At 46.6% G+C, this 16,469-nt stretch overlaps 2 long non-coding RNA genes across 6 annotated transcripts; one reads left to right on the top strand and one right to left on the bottom strand.

The window, feature by feature from the left end:
- Positions 1-1,491: 1,491 nt before the first annotated feature.
- LOC127923955 (uncharacterized) lies at positions 1,492-9,329 on the top strand. Of its 4 annotated transcripts, none has more exons than XR_008116305.1 (3): positions 1,492-1,548; positions 5,995-6,112; positions 9,258-9,329. It is a non-coding gene; the product is annotated as an uncharacterized LOC127923955 (long non-coding RNA). The 4 variants fall into 4 exon arrangements; XR_008116302.1 differs by lacking the exon at positions 9,258-9,329 and adding an exon at positions 8,902-8,973; XR_008116303.1 differs by lacking the exon at positions 9,258-9,329 and adding an exon at positions 8,635-8,706.
- LOC127923956 (uncharacterized) lies at positions 7,844-9,920 on the bottom strand. Of its 2 annotated transcripts, XR_008116307.1 has the most exons (6): positions 9,864-9,919; positions 8,978-9,155; positions 8,800-8,888; positions 8,584-8,710; positions 8,268-8,496; positions 7,844-8,001 (listed from the first exon to the last, which is right to left on the bottom strand). It is a non-coding gene; the product is annotated as an uncharacterized LOC127923956 (long non-coding RNA). The 2 variants fall into 2 exon arrangements; XR_008116306.1 differs by lacking the exon at positions 8,800-8,888 and having other exon boundaries at positions 8,584-8,761; positions 9,029-9,155; positions 9,864-9,920.
- Between the last annotated feature and the right edge of the window lie 6,549 nt (positions 9,921-16,469).

The raw sequence follows: 16,469 nt of genomic DNA, 5'->3' as shown, positions 1-16,469 counted from the left end.
GTCTGTCCTCTCTGTCCTCTCGGTGCTCTCTGGTCTGTCCTCTCTGTTTATGATCTGTCCTCTCTGGTCTGTCCTCTCTGGTCTGTCCTCTCTCCTCAGTCTGTATGACCTCTGTGTGTGTGTGTGTGTGTGTGTGTGTGTGTGGTGTGTGTGTGTACTAGTCTCAGTGTCCTCTCTCTGCTCGGTCCTGGCTGAGAGGACTCTGGTCGGTCCTCTCTGGTCTGTCCTCTCTGGTCTGTGCTCTCTGGCCTGTCCTCTCTGGTCGGTCCTCTCTGGTCTGTGCTCTCTGGTCTGTGCTCTCTGGCCTGTCCTCTCTGGTCGGTCCTCTCTGGTCTGTGCTCTCTGGCCTGTCCTCTGGTGGTCTGTACTCTCTGTCTGTCCTGGTTGGTTAACTCTCGGCCTGTCCTCTGGTTGGTCTCTCTTGGATATCAGTCTGTCCTCTCGGGTCTGTCCATATTTCTAGTGTGTTTATGATGGTATGTGTGCGTGGCTGTGGTGGTTGGTGTGTAGATATCAGGTGTGATGTGATGGTGTGTGTGTATGTGGTGACTGGTGTGATGTCTGGTGTGTGGTGTGATGGTGTGTGTGTGTGTGGTGTGATGGTGTGTGGTGTGTGGTGTGTGTGTGTGTGGTGTTGTGTGTGATGGGCTGTGTGTATGTGGTGTGATGGTGTGTGTGTGTGGGTGTGATGGTGTGTGTGTGTGTGATGGTGTGTGTGTATGTGGTGTGATGGTGTATATATCAGTGTGTGTGGTGTGATGGTGTGTGTGTGTGTGGTGTAGATGGTGTGTGTGTGTGTGGTGTGATGGTGTGTGTGTGTGGTGTGATGGGCTGTGTGTGTGTGGGTGTGATGGTGTGTGTGTGTGTGTCTGGTGTGATGGTGTGTGTGTGTGTGGTGTGATGGTGTGTGTGTGTGTATATATCAGTGTGTGGTGTGATGGTGTGTGTGTGGTGGTGATGGTGTGTGTGTATGTGGTGTGATGGTGTGTGTGTGTGTGGTGTGATGGTGTGTGTGTTCTAACTTGCTTGTTTCTGTGTGTGTGTTAAACAGAAGAAGAGGCTGAAGGACTCTCCCCTGACCCCGCCCTCTCTGTCTAGTCCAATCACAGAGAGCCCGGTAGCCCCTCCCCTCAGCCCTGCACGCAAGAGCCAATCAAAAGCCAAGGCTAAACCCCGAGAGGTCTGTGCACTGCTACGTTCATCCTCATAAAATTGTTGGTTGGTTGACATACAACTGCCTCTCAGATATGACAACTGTGTGTGTGTGTGTGTGTGTGTGTGTGTGGTGTGTGTGTGTGTGTGTGTGTGTGTGTGTGTGTGTGTGTGTGTGTGTGTGTGTGTGTGTGTGTGTGTGTGTGTGTGTGTGTGTGTGTGTGTGTGTGTGTGTGTGTGTCAACTGGTTAGGCTCGTGGAGCGGTCAGTAGGCTGATGAAGAGTATGGAGGCTGATGAAGACTTCGAACCCAGTCAGGTTGCTGGTTAGATATCTCTGAAGATGACGGACCTCCTCCGTCACACAGCAGTCTGGCTGAGAGGACCCTGTCGTCTGGTTGGTTGACTGGTTATGTAGATATCAGTCTGGCTGAGAGGACCCTGTCGTCTGGTTGGTTAACTGGTTATGTAGTCTGGGTGGTTAACTGTATATCAGTCTGGCTGAGAGGACCCTGTCGTCTGGTTGGTTGACTGGTTATGTAGATACTGGTTATGTAGATATCAGTCTGGCTGAGAGGACCCTGTCGTCTGGTTGGTTGACTGGTTATGTAGATATCAGTCTGGCTATCAGAGAGGACCCTGTCGTCTGGTTGGTTGACTGGTTATGTAGATATCAGTCTGGCTGAGAGGACCCTGTCGTCTGGTTGGTTGACTGGTTATGTAGATATCAGTCTGGCTGAGAGGACCCTGTCGTCTGGTTGGTTGACTGGTTATGTAGATATCAGTCTGGCTGAGTGTGTATATATCAGTCTGGCTGAGAGGACCCTGTCGTCTGGTTGGTTGACTGGTTATGTAGATATCAGTCTGGCTGAGAGGACCCTGTCGTCTGGTTGGTTGACTGGTTATGTAGATATCAGTCTGGCTGAGAGGACCCTGTCGTCTGGTTGGTTGACTGGTTATGTAGATACGTTGGTGTGTATATATCAGTCTGGCTGAGAGGACCCTGTCGTCTGGTTGGTTGACTGGTTATGTAGATATCAGTCTGGCTGAGAGGACCCTGTCGTCTGGTTGGTTAACTGGTTATGTATATATCAGTCTGGCTGAGAGGACCCTGTCGTCTGGTTGGTTGACTGGTTATGTAGATACGTTGGTGTGTATATATCAGTCTGGCTGAGAGGACCCTGTCGTCTGGTTGGTTAACTGGTTATGTAGATATCAGTCTGGCTGAGAGGACCCTGTCGTCTGGTTGGTTGACTGGTTATGTATATATCAGTCTGGCTGAGAGGACCCTGTCGTCTGGTTGGTTGACTGGTTATGTAGATATATATCAGTCTGGCTGAGAGGACCCTGTCGACTGGTTATGTTATGTAGATACGTTGGTGTGTATATCAGTCTGGCTGAGAGGACCCTGTCGTCTGGTTGGTTGACTGGTTATGTAGATATATATCAGTCTGGCTGAGAGGACCCTGTCGTCTGGTTGGTTGACTGGTTATGTAGATATCAGTCTGGCTGAGAGGACCCTGTCGTCTGGTTGGTTGACTGGTTATGTATATATCAGTCTGGCTGAGAGGACCCTGTCGTCTGGTTGGTTGACTGGTTATGTATATATCAGTCTGGCTGAGAGGACCCTGTCGTCTGGTTAGTTAACTGGTTATGTAGATATCAGTCTGGCTGAGAGGACCCTGTCGTCTGGTTGGTTGACTTGTTATGTAGATACGTTGGTGTGTATAAATTGTTAAGTTACCTAGTTTCCATAATTATTCAGACCCTTTGCTATGAGACTCAATTGAGCTCAGGTTTTTCCTGTTTCCATTGATCATCCTTGAGATGTTTCCTTGAGATGTTTCCTTGAGATGTTTCCTTGAGTGGTAAATTCAATTAATTGGACATGATTTGAAAAGGCACACACATGTCTAGGGGAGAAGGGCCTTGGTCAGGGAGGAGACCAAGAACCCAATGGTCACTCTGACAGAGCTCCAGAGTTCCTCTGTGGAGATGGGAGAATCTTCCAGAAGGACAACCATCTCTGCAGCACTCCACCAATCAGGCCTTTATGGTAGAGTGCCCAGACGGAAGCCACTCCTCAGTAAAAGGCACATGACAGCCACTTGGAGATGGCCAAAAGGATCCTAAAGGACTCTTTGGCCTCAACGCCAAGCATCACGTCTGGAGGAAACCTGGCTCCATCCCTACAGTGAAGCATGGTGGTGGCAGCATCACGTCTGGAGGAAACCTGGCTCCATCCCTACAGTGAAGCATGGTGGTGGCAGCATCACGTCTGGAGGAAACCTGGCTCCATCCCTACAGTGAAGCATGGTGGTGGCAGCATCACGTCTGGAGAAACCTGGCACCATCCCTACAGTGAAGCATGGTGGTGGCAGCGTCACGTCTGGAGAAACCTGGCACCATCCCTAAGGTGAAGCATGGTGGTGGCAGCATCACGTCTGGAGGAAACCTGGCACCATCCCTACAGTGAAGCATGGTGGTGGCAGCATCACGTCTGGAGAAACCTGGCTCCATCCCTACAGTGAAGATGGTGGTGGCAGCGTCACGTCTGGAGGAAACCTGGCACCATCCCTACGGTGAAGCAGACTGGTGGCAGCATCATGTCTGGAGGAAACCTGGCTCCATCCCTACAGTGAAGCATGGTGGTGGCAGCATCACGTCTGGAGGAAACCTGGCTCTGGTCCCTACAGTGAAGCATGGTGGTGGCAGCATCACGTCTGGAGGAAACCTGGCACCATCCCTACGGTGAAGCATGGTGGTGGCAGCGTCACGTCTGGCTGGAAACCTGGCACCATCCCTACGGTGAAGCATGGTGGTGGCAGCGTCACGTCTGGAGGAAACCTGGCACCATCCCTACAGGTGAAGCATGGTGGTGGCAGCATCATCGTCTGGAGGAGGACCTGGCTCCATCCCTACAGTGAAGCATGGTGGTGGCAGCGTCACGTCTGGAGGAAACCTGGCTCCATCCCTAAGGTGAAGCAGGGTGGTGGCAGCATCATGTCTGGAGAAACCTGGCTCCATCCCTACAGTGAAGCATGGTGGTGGCAGCGTCACGTCTGGAGGAAACCTGGCTGTCCCTACAGTGAAGCATGGTGGTGGCAGCATCACGTCTGGAGAAACCTGGCACCATCCCTACAGTGATGTGTGGTGGTGGCAGCATCACGTCTGGAGAAACCTGGCACCATCCCTACAGTGATGCATGGTGGTGGCAGCATCACGTCTGGAGGAAACCTGGCTCCATCCCTACAGTGTGCATGGTGGTGGCAGCGTCACGTCTGGAGGAAACCTGGCTCCATCCCTACAGTGAAGCATGGTGGTGGCAGCATCACGTCTGGAGGAAACCTGGCTCCATCCCTACAGTGATGTGTGGTGGTGGCAGCATCACGTCTGGAGGAAACCTGGCAACATCCCTACAGTGATGTGTGGTGGTGGCAGCATCACGTCTGGAGGAAACCTGGCACCATCCCTACAGTGAAGCATGGTGGTGGCAGCATCATGCTGTTGGAATTTTTTCAGCAGCAGGGACTGGGAGACTAGTCAGGATCGAGGGAAAGATTAATGGAGCAAAGTACAGAGAGATCCTTGATGAAAATGTGCTCCAGAGCGCTCAGGACCTCAGACTGCGGCGAAGATTCACCTTCTAACAGGACAACGACTCTAAGCACACAGCCAAGACAACGAAGGAGTGGCTTCGGGACAAGTGTTTGAATGTCCTTGAGTGGCCCAGCCAGAGCCCGGACTTGAACCCGATCAAACATCTCTAGAGACCTGAAAATAGCTTTGCAGCGACGTTCCCAATCCAACCTGACAGAGCTTGAGAGGATCTGCAGAGAAGAATGGGAGAAACTCCCCAAATACAGGTGTGTCAAGCTTGTAGCGTCATACCCAAGAAGACATGAGGCTGTAATCGCTGCCAAAGGTGCTTCAACAAAGTACTGAGTAAAGGGTCTGAATGCTTATGTAAATGTGATATTATTTATAAAAACTGGTTTTTGCTTGGTCATTATGGGGTATTGTGATGTCATTATGAGGTATTGTGATGTCATTATGGGGTATTGTGATGTCATTATGAGGTATTGTGATGTCATTATGAGGTATTGTGATGTCATTATGGGGTATTGTGATGTCATTATGAGGTATTGTGATGTCATTATGGGGTATTGTGATGTCATTATGAGGTATTGTGTGTAGATTGATGTGGTAAAAAAAATATATTTCATACATTTTAGAATAAGGCTGTAATGTAATAAATACACTGTGTTAGTGTTGATATATTGATTGGTTTATATTGATTGGTGTATATTGATATATTGATTGGTGTATATTGATTGATATATTGATTGGTGTATACTGATTGATATATTGATTGGTGTATATTGATTGGTGTATATTGATTGGTATATTGATTGGTGTATATTGATATATTGATTGGTGTATATTGATTGATATATTGATTGGTGTATACTGATTGATATATTGATTGGTGTATATTGATATATTGATTGGTGTATATTGATATATTGATTGGTGTATATTGATTGGTGTATATTGATATATTGATTGGTGTATATTGATTGGTGTATATTGATTGGTGCATATTGATATATTGATTGGTGTATATTGATATATTGATTGGTGTATATTGATATATTGATTGGTGTATATTGATATATTGATTGGTGTATATTGATATATTGATTGGTGCATATTGATATATTGATTGGTGTATATTGATATATTGATTGGTGTATATTGATATATTGATTGGTGTATATTGATATATTGATTGGTGCATATTGATTGGTATATTGATTGGTTTATTGCTGTATTGATCCAGCTCCGGTCCAGTGTGTGTTGGATAAAGACTCTCTTCAGGATGGTCTGAGGGTTCTGATCCCCATGGATGATCAGCTGCTGTATGCTGGCCACGTCAACACGGTACATTCCCCGGACATGTGAGTACACACACTACGCACCACACAGGGTAGACACCAGATGAGTTACCTCATTTATGTCCCGATAAACTGCCCTGAATGCCTCTGTTGATCCTACTGCTATTGTAGACAGTAATCCATGTGCCTTTGTGCCACAGTGATACTGTTAGCGCTGATACGTAGGTGTGTCCTAGTAGGAAGTCCACTAGCTCACCCTGCACTGACATAAATAACATGAGCATGTCTACTTCTGCTGAGCTTCTCAGTAAAGCAATGAAAATCATCAATCAAGCGTCACAGAAAAGTGTTTATTTTAAATAGCCCACGTTAACATATGTCGCTTAAGGTTCATGAAGTCAATAACTTGCTAGTAAACAGATAACATTGATATTCTGACTGTCTCTGAAACTCACTTAGATAATACCTTTGATGATGCAGTCGTGCAATACATGGCTATAACATCTACAGAAAAAAGACAGGAATGACAAAGGTGGAGGTGTTGCTGTTTATATTCAGAACCACATTCCTGTAAAGTTTAGGGAGGATCTCATGTTAAATACTGTTGAAGTAATGTGGCTACAGGTTCATCTGCCTCACCTAAAGCCCATTCTGGTGGGAAGCTGCTATAGACCACCAAGTGTTAACAGTCAGTATCTGGATAATGTTAAATACTGTTGTAGGCCACAGGTAATAAAGCCCATGTCTACAGGTTCATCTGCCTCACCTAAAGCCCATTCTGGAGGGAAGCTGCTATAGACAGTCAGTATCTGGATAATGTTAAATACTGTTGTAGTAATATGGCTACAGGTTCATCTGCCTCACCTAAAGCCCATTCTGGAGGGAAGCTGCTACAGACAGTCAGTATCTGGATAGTATGTGTGAAATTCTTGATAATGTCCACTACGGGTCAAACGTTTTAGAACACCGACTCATTCAATTTCAATTTTCTTTATTTTTTACTATAGTCTACATTGTAGAATAATAGTGAAGACATCAAACCTAGGAAATAACACATATGGAATCATGTAGTAACCAAAAGAGTGTTAAACAAATTAAAATATATTTCATATTTTATATTCTTCAAGTATCCACCCTTTGCCTTGATGACGGCTTTGCACACTCTTGGCATTCTCTCAACCAGCTTCATGACGTAGTCACCTGGAATGCATTTAAATTAACAGGTGTGCCTTCTTTATAGTTAATTTGGGGCGGCAGCGTAGCCTAGTGGTCAGAGCGTTGGACTAGTAACCGGAAGGTTGCAAGTTCAAACCCCCGAGCTGACAAGGTACAAATCTGTCGTTCTGCCCCTGAACAGGCAAAGAGTAGCTGCTGCCTTGGCAGGAACTAATGGGGATCCATAATAAACCCCAGGAAGAGTAGCTGCTGCCTTGGCAGGAACTAATGGGGATCCATAATAAACCCCAGGAAGAGTAGCTGCTGCCCTGGTAGGAACTAATGGGGATCCATAATAAACCCCAGGAAGAGTAGCTGCTGCCTTGGCAGGAACTAATGGGGATCCATAATACACCCCAGGAAGAGTAGCTGTTGCCTTGGCAGGAACTAATGGGGATCCATAATAAACCCCAGGAAGAGTAGCTGCTGCCTTGGCAGGAACTAATAGGGATCCATAATAAACCCCAGGAAGAGGAGCTGCTGCCTTGGCAGGAACTAATGGGGATCCATAATACACCCCAGGAAGAGTAGCTGCTGCCTTGACAGGAACTAATGGGGATCCATAATAAACCCCAGGAAGAGTAGTTGCTGCCTTGGCATGAACTAATGGGGATCCATAATAAATACAAATGCAAATACACTCCTGACCCTGACCTCTGTTCTGTAGTTACAGTGTGGTGGTGGAGAGAGGGAACAGACCTCATATCTACTGTCTAGAACAACTCCTGACCCCTGACCTCTGTTCTGTAGTTACAGTGTGGTGGTGGAGGGGAGAGAGGGAACAGACCTCATATCTACTGTCTAGAACAACTCCTGACCCCTGACCTCTGTTCTGTAGTTACAGTGTAGTGGTGGAGGGGGAGAGAGGGAACAGACCTCATATCTACTGTCTAGAACAACTCCTGACCCCTGACCTCTGTTCTGTAGTTACAGTGTGGTGGTGGAGGGGGAGAGAGGGAACAGACCTCATATCTACTGTCTAGAACAACTCCTGACCCCTGACCTCTGTTCTGTAGTTACAGTGTGGTGGTGGAGGGGGAGAGAGGGAACAGACCTCATATCTACTGTCTAGAACAACTCCTGACCCCTGACCTCTGTTCTGTAGTTACAGCGTGGTGGTGGAGGGGGAGAGAGGGAACAGACCTCATATCTACTGTCTAGAACAACTCCTGACCCCTGACCTCTGTTCTGTAGTTACAGCGTGGTGGTGGAGGGGGAGAGAGGGAACAGACCTCATATCTACTGTCTAGAACAACTCCTGACCCTGACCTCTGTTCTGTAGTTACAGCGTGGTGGTGGAGGGGAGAGAGGGAACAGACCTCATATCTACTGTCTAGAACAACTCCTGACCCCTGACCTCTGTTCTGTAGTTACAGCGTGGTGGTGGAGGGGGAGAGAGGGAACAGACCTCATATCTACTGTCTAGAACAACTCCTGACCCCTGACCTCTGTTCTGTAGTTACAGCGTGGTGGTGGAGGGGGAGAGAGGGAACAGACCTCATATCTACTGTCTAGTACAACTCCTGACCCCTGACCTCTGTTCTGTAGTTACAGTGTGGTGGTGGAGGGGGAGAGAGGGAACAGACCTCATATCTACTGTCTAGAACAACTCCTGACCCCTGACCTCTGTTCTGTAGTTACAGCGTGGTGGTGGAGGGGGAGAGAGGGAACAGACCTCATATCTACTGTCTAGAACAACTCCTGACCCCTGACCTCTGTTCTGTAGTTACAGTGTGGTGGTGGAGGGGGAGAGAGGGAACAGACCTCATATCTACTGTCTAGAACAACTCCTGACCCCTGACCTCTGTTCTGTAGTTACAGTGTGGTGGTGGAGGGGGAGAGAGGGAACAGACCTCATATCTACTGTCTAGAACAACTCCTGACCCCTGACCTCTGTTCTGTAGTTACAGTGTGGTGGTGGAGGGGGAGAGAGGGAAGAGACCTCATATCTACTGTCTAGAACAACTCCTGACCCCTGACCTCTGTTCTGTAGTTACAGCGTGGTGGTGGAGGGGGAGAGAGGGAACAGACCTCATATCTACTGTCTAGAACAACTCCTGACCCCTGACCTCTGTTCTGTAGTTACAGTGTGGTGGTGGAGGGGGAGAGAGGGAACAGACCTCATATCTACTGTCTAGTACAACTCCTGACCCCTGACCTCTGTTCTGTAGTTACAGTGTGGTGGTGGAGGGGGAGAGAGGGAACAGACCTCATATCTACTGTCTAGAACAACTCCTGACCCCTGACCTCTGTTCTGTAGTTACAGTGTGGTGGTGGAGGGGGAGAGAGGGAACAGACCTCATATCTACTGTCTAGTACAACTCCTGACCCCTGACCTCTGTTCTGTAGTTACAGTGTGGTGGTGGAGGGGGAGAGAGGGAACAGACCTCATATCTACTGTCTAGTACAACTCCTGACCCCTGACCTCTGTTCTGTAGTTACAGTGTGGTGGTGGAGGGGAGAGAGGAACAGACCTCATATCTACTGTCTAGTACAACTCCTGACCCCTGACCTCTGTTCTGTAGTTACAGTGTGGTGGTGGAGGGGAGAGAGGAACAGACCTCATATCTACTGTCTAGAACAACTCCTGACCCCTGACCTCTGTTCTGTAGTTACAGTGTGGTGGTGGAGGGGGAGAGAGGGAACAGACCTCATATCTACTGTCTAGTACAACTCCTGACCCCTGACCTCTGTTCTGTAGTTACAGCGTGGTGGTGGAGGGGGAGAGAGGGAACAGACCTCATATCTACTGTCTAGAACAACTCCTGACCCCTGACCTCTGTTCTGTAGTTACAGCGTGGTGGTGGAGGGGGAGAGAGGGAACAGACCTCATATCTACTGTCTAGAACAACTCCTGCAGGAGGCTGTGAGTACATCTCATTTCGTCTGTGTTCTTTGGGTTTTTGTTACAGGCCGTGGATGTGATGCCCTCATCAGTGTGTGTGTGTGTGTGTGTGTGTGTGTGTGTGTGTGTGTGTGTGTGTGTGTGTGTGTGTGTGTGTGTGTGTGTGTGTGTGTGTGTGTGTGTGTGTGTGTGTGTTATTCCAGATTGTGGATGTGATGCCCTCGTCAGTGTGTGTGTTATTCTGTGTGTTATTGTGTGTTATTCTGTGTGGTAATGTGTGGTAATGTGTGTTATTCTGTGTGTTAATGTGTGTTATTCTGTGTGTTATTCTGTGTGTTAATGTGTTTATTCTGTGTGTTATTCTGTGTGTTAATGTGTGTTATTCTGTGTGTTATTCTGTGTGTTAATGTGTGTTATTCTGTGTGTTATTCTGTGTTATTCTGTGTTATTCTGTGTGTTAATGTGTGTTATTCTGTGTTATTCTGTGTTATTCTGTACTCTTATTCTGTGTGTTAATGTGTGTTGTTCTGTGTGTTAATGTGTGTTATTCTGTGTGTTAATGTGTGTTATTCTGTGTGTTATTCTGTGTGTTATTCTGTGTGTTATTCTGTGTGTTAATGTGTGTTATTCTGTGTTATTCTGTGTGTTATTCTGTGTGTTATTCTGTGTGTTATTCTGTGTTTAATGTGTGTTATTCTGTGTGTTATTGTGTGTTATTCTGTGTGTTATTCTGTGTGTTATTCTGTGTGTTATTCTGTGTGTTATTCTGTGTGTTAATGTGTGTTATTCTGTGTGTTAATGTGTGTTAATGTGTGTTATTCTGTGTGTTATTCTGTGTGTTAATGTGTGTTATTCTGTGTGTTATTGTGTGTTATTCTGTGTGTTAATCTGTGTTATTCTGTGTGTTAATGTGTGTTATTCTGTGTGTTATTCTGTGTTATTCTGTGTGTTATTCTGTGTGTTATTCTGTGTTATTCTGTGTGTTAATGTGTGTTAATGTGTGTTATTCTGTGTGTTATTCTGTGTGTTAATGTGTGTTATTCTGTGTGTTATTCTGTGTTAATGTGTGTTATTCTGTGTGTTAATGTGTGTTAATGTGTGTTATTCTGTGTGTTATTCTGTGTTAATGTGTGTTATTCTGTGTGTTATTGTGTGTTAATGTGTGTTATTCTGTGTGTTATTGTGTGTTATTCTGTGTGTTAATGTGTGTTATTCTGTGTGTTAATGTGTGTTATTGTGTGTTATTCTGTGTGTTATTGTGTGTTATTCTGTGTGTTATTCTGTGTGTTATTGTGTGTTATCGTGTGTTAATGTGTGTTATTCTGTGTTATTCTGTGTGTTATTGTGTGTTATTCTGTGTGTTATTGTGTGTTATTCTGTGTGTTATTGTGTGTTATTCTGTGTGTTATTCTGTGTGTTATTGTGTGTTATTCTGTGTGTTATTCTGTGTGTTATTCTGTGTGTTATTCTGTGTGTTATTCTGTGTGTTATTCTGTGTGTTATTCTGTGTGTTAATGTGTGTTATTCTGTGTGTTATTCTGTGTGTTATTCTGTGTGTTAATGTGTGTTATTCTGTGTGTTATTCTGTGTGTTATTCTGTGTGTTAATGTGTGTTATTCTGTGTGTTAATGTGTGTTATTCTGTGTGTTATTGTGTGTGTTATTCTGTGTGTTAATGTGTGTTATTCTGTGTGTTATTCTGTGTGTTATTCTGTGTGTTAATGTGTGTTATTCTGTGTGTTATTCTGTGTGTTAATGTGTGTTATTCTGTGTGTTAATGTGTGTTAATGTGTGTTAATGTGTGTTATTCTGTGTGTTAATGTGTGTTATTCTGTGTGTTATTCTGTGTGTTATTCTGTGTGTTATTCTGTGTGTTAATGTGTGTTAATGTGTGTTATTCTGTGTGTTAATGTGTGTTATTCTGTGTGTTAATGTGTGTTATTCTGTGTGTTATTCTGTGTTATTGTGTGTTATTCTGTGTTATTGTGTGTTATTCTGTGTGCTAATGTGTGTTATTCTGTGTGCTAATGTGTGTTATTCTGTGTGTTAATGTGTGTTATTCTGTGTGTTATTGTGTGTTATTCTGTGTGTTATTCTGTGTGTTAATGTGTGTTATTCTGTGTGTTAATGTGTGTTATTCTGTGTGTTATCGTGTGTTATTCTGTGTGTTATTGTGTGTTATTCTGTGTGTTAATGTGTGTTATTCTGTGTGTTAATGTGTGTTATTGTGTGTTATTCTGTGTGTTAATGTGTGTTATTCTGTGTGTTAATGTGTGTTATTCTGTGTGTTATTCTGTGTTATTCTGTGTGTTATTCTGTGTGTTAATGTGTGTTATTCTGTGTGTTATTCTGTGTGTTAATGTGTGTTATTCTGTGTGTTATTCTGTGTGTTATTCTGTGTGTTATTCTGTGTTATTCTGTGTGTTAATGTGTGTTATTCTGTGTGTTATTCTGTGTTATTCTGTGTGTTAATGTGTGTTATTCTGTGTGTTAATGTGTGTTATTCTGTGTGTTAATGTGTGTTATTCTGTGTGTTAATGTGTGTTATTCTGTGTTATTCTGTGTGTTATTGTGTGTTATTCTGTGTGTTAATGTGTGTTAATGTGTGTTATTCTGTGTGTTATTCTGTGTGTTAATGTGTGTTATTCTGTGTTATTCTGTGTGTTAATGTGTGTTATTCTGTGTGTTATTCTGTGTGTTAATGTGTGTTATTCTGTGTGTTATTCTGTGTGTTAATGTGTGTTATTCTGTGTGTTATTCTGTGTGTTAATGTGTGTTATTCTGTGTGTTATTCTGTGTGTTAATGTGTGTTATTCTGTGTGTTAATGTGTGTTATTCTGTGTGTTAATGTGTGTTATTCTGTGTGTTATTCTGTGTGTTAATGTGTGTTATTCTGTGTGTTATTCTGTGTGTTTTTCCAGATTGTGGATGTGATGCCTCCATCAGTCTGGTATCTTCCTGAAGGCTGTCGTGTTGCTGCATACTGGAGCCAGCAGTACCACTGTCTCTACCCCGGCACCGTAGTCAACGGTAACGCACAGTACCACTGTCTCTACCCCGGCACCGTAGTCAACGGTAACGCACAGTACCACTGTCTCTACCCCGGCACCGTAGTCAACGGTAACGCACAGTACCACTGTCTCTACCCGGCACCGTAGTCAACGGTAACGCAGAGTACCACTGTCTCTGCCCCGGCACCGTAGTCAACGGTAACGCACAGTACCACTGTCTCTACCCCGGCACCGTAGTCAACGGTAACGCACAGTACCGCTGTCTCTACCCCGGCACCGTAGTCAACGGTAACGCACAGTACCACTGTCTCTACCCGGCACCGTAGTCAACGGTAACGCACAGTACCACTGTCTCTACCCCGGCACCGTAGTCAACGGTAACGCACAGTACCGCTGTCTCTACCCCAGCACCGTAGTCAACGGTAACGCACAGTACCACTGTCTCTACCCCGGCACCGTAGTCAACGGTAACGCAGAGTACCACTGTCTCTACCCCGGCACTGTAGTCAACGGTAACGCACAGTACCACTGTCTCTACCCCGGCACCGTAGTCAACGGTAACGCACAGTACCACTGTCTCTACCCGGCACCGTAGTCAACGGTAACGCACAGTACCACTGTCTCTACCCGGCACCGTAGTCAACGGTAACGTACAGTACCGCTGTCTCTACCCCGGCACCGTAGTCAACGGTAACGCACAGTACCACTGTCTCTACCCCGGCACCGTAGTCAACGGTAACGCGCAGTACCACTGTCTCTACCCCGGCACCGTAGTCAACGGTAACGCACAGTACCACTGCCTCTACCCCGGCTCCGTAGTCAACGGTAACGCACAGTACCACTGTCTCTACCCCGGCACCGTAGTCAACGGCAACGCACATGCCAGGGTTTCCATTAGCCGGTAATAGCTGGCTTTTGGCCCATAACAAATTGAAAAGCCGATGAATCAAATAGCAGAAGACAACAAGTGTTTTATAGTCTCATCACCAGCCAATAGTTTGGACACGTCTGGGTGACCTGTTCCTGTTCCTGTTCCTCACTGAACTGATACTTGGTGTGTATTGACGTCTATCTAGGTGACCTGTTCCTTTAACCCCTTCCTGTCTGTACAGGAAGTTCAGACGGTGATGACAGTGATGACCTCATCACGGTGGAGTTTGATGACGGTGACACGGGTCGCATCCCCTCTCTCACATCAGACTGCTGCCCCCCGACTACAAGATACAGTGTAAGGACACATCCCCCTCTCCCACATCAGACTGCTGCCCCTGACTACAAGATACAGTGTAAGGACACAGCCCCCTCTCCCACATCAGACTGCTGCCCCCTGACTACAAGATACAGTGTAAGGACACAGCCCCCTCTCCCACATCAGACTGCTGCCCCCTGACTACAAGATACAGTGTAAGGACACAGCCCCTCTCCCACATCAGACTGCTGCCCCCCGACTACAAGATACAGTGTAAGGACACAGCCCCCTCTCTCACATCAGACTGCTGCCCCTGACTACAAGATACAGTGTAAGGACACAGCCCCCTCTCTCACATCAGACTGCTGCCCCCTGACTACAAGATACAGTGTAAGGACACATCCCCCTCTCCCACATCAGACTGCTGCCCCCTGACTACAAGATACAGTGTAAGGACACAGCCCCTCTCTCACATCAGACTGCTGCCCCCTGACTACAAGATACAGTGTAAGGACACATCCCCCTCTCCCACATCAGACTGCTGCCCCTGACTACAAGATACAGTGTAAGGACACAGCCCCTCTCCCACATCAGACTGCTGCCCCCGACTACAAGATAGTGTAAGGACACAGCCCCTCTCCCACATCAGACTGCTGCCCCCTGACTACAAGATACAGTGTAAGGACACATCCCCCTCTCCCACATCAGACTGCTGCCCCCCCCGACTACAAGATAGTGTAAGGACACAGCCCCTCTCCCACATCAGACTGCTGCCCCCGACTACAAGATACAGTGTAAGGACACAGCCCCTCTCTCCCACATCAGACTGCTGCCCCCCCCGACTACAAGATACAGTGTAAGGACACAGCCCCCTCTCCCACATCAGACTGCTGCCCCCCGACTACAAGATACAGTGTAAGGACACAGCCCCCTCTCTCACATCAGACTGCTGCCCCCTGACTACAAGGACAGACAATCACACAAGGACACACACACACACACACACACACACACACAATGACTCACACGCACACACAAGGACTCATACAAGGAGACACACACACACACACACACTCACACAAGGACACACACTCACACAAGGACACACACTCACACAAGGACTCCCACAAGGAGTCACACACACACACACACTCCCACAAGGACACACACAAGGACACAAGGACACACACACACACTCCCACAAGGACACACACAAGGACTCACACACACACACACACACACTCCCACAAGGAGACACACACACACACACACACGGAGTCACACACACACACACACACACACAAGGAGTCACACACACACTCCCACAAGGAGTCACACACACACACACTCCCACAAGGAGACACACTCACACTCTTGTATTTTTTCAGTCGGGTTGTTCAGTCTGCCTGATGTTTCTGATGTTAAACCTGCCCCCCTGTAGGTGCTGAGCCCTCCCCCGCGCTGCTAGTGGCCAGCTGCTCCAGGAGGCGTGTCAGGAAGTGCAGCAAGGACACCAGTGAGACGAAGCCTAAAACAGGGGACTCCGCCCCCAAGGGCAGAGGGAGACCTGCCAAGAAACCCAAACCTGGTGAGCCAATCAGAGACCTGTTATCCCTGTTGGGTCTGTTATCCCTGTTGGGTCTGTTATTCCTGTTGGGTCTGTTATTCCTGTTAGGTCTGTTATCCCTGTTAGGTCTGTTATTCCTGTTAGGTCTGTTATCCCTGTTAGGTCTGTTATCCCTGTTAGGTCTGTTATCCCTGTTAGGTCTGTGAATTCTGTTATCCCTGTTAGGTCTGTTATCCCTGTTGGGTCTGTTATCCCTGTTGGGTCTGTTATCCCTGTTGGGTCTGTTATCCCTGTTGGGTCTGTTATCCCTGTTGGGTCTGGTATCCCTGTTAGGTCTGTTATCCCTGTTAGGTCTGTTATTCCTGTTGGGTCTGTTATCCCTGTTGGGTCTGGTATCCCTGTTAGGTCTGTTGGGTCTGGTATCCCTGTTAGGTCTGTTAGGTCTGTTATCCCTGTTAGGTCTGTTATCCCTGTTAGGTCTGTTATCCCTGTTGGGTCTGTTATCCCTGTTGGGTCTGTTGTCCCTGTTGGGTCTGTTATCCCTGTTAGGTCTGTTGTCCCTGTTGGGTCTGTTATCCCTGTTAGGTCTGTTAT

Source organism: Oncorhynchus keta, unplaced genomic scaffold, assembly GCF_023373465.1.
Source record: "Oncorhynchus keta strain PuntledgeMale-10-30-2019 unplaced genomic scaffold, Oket_V2 Un_contig_3380_pilon_pilon, whole genome shotgun sequence".
NCBI classification, from domain to species: Eukaryota; Metazoa; Chordata; class Actinopteri; order Salmoniformes; family Salmonidae; genus Oncorhynchus; species Oncorhynchus keta.
The sequence above is the reverse complement of the archived record's forward strand: the minus strand, read 5'-3'. Positions and strand labels throughout refer to the sequence as shown.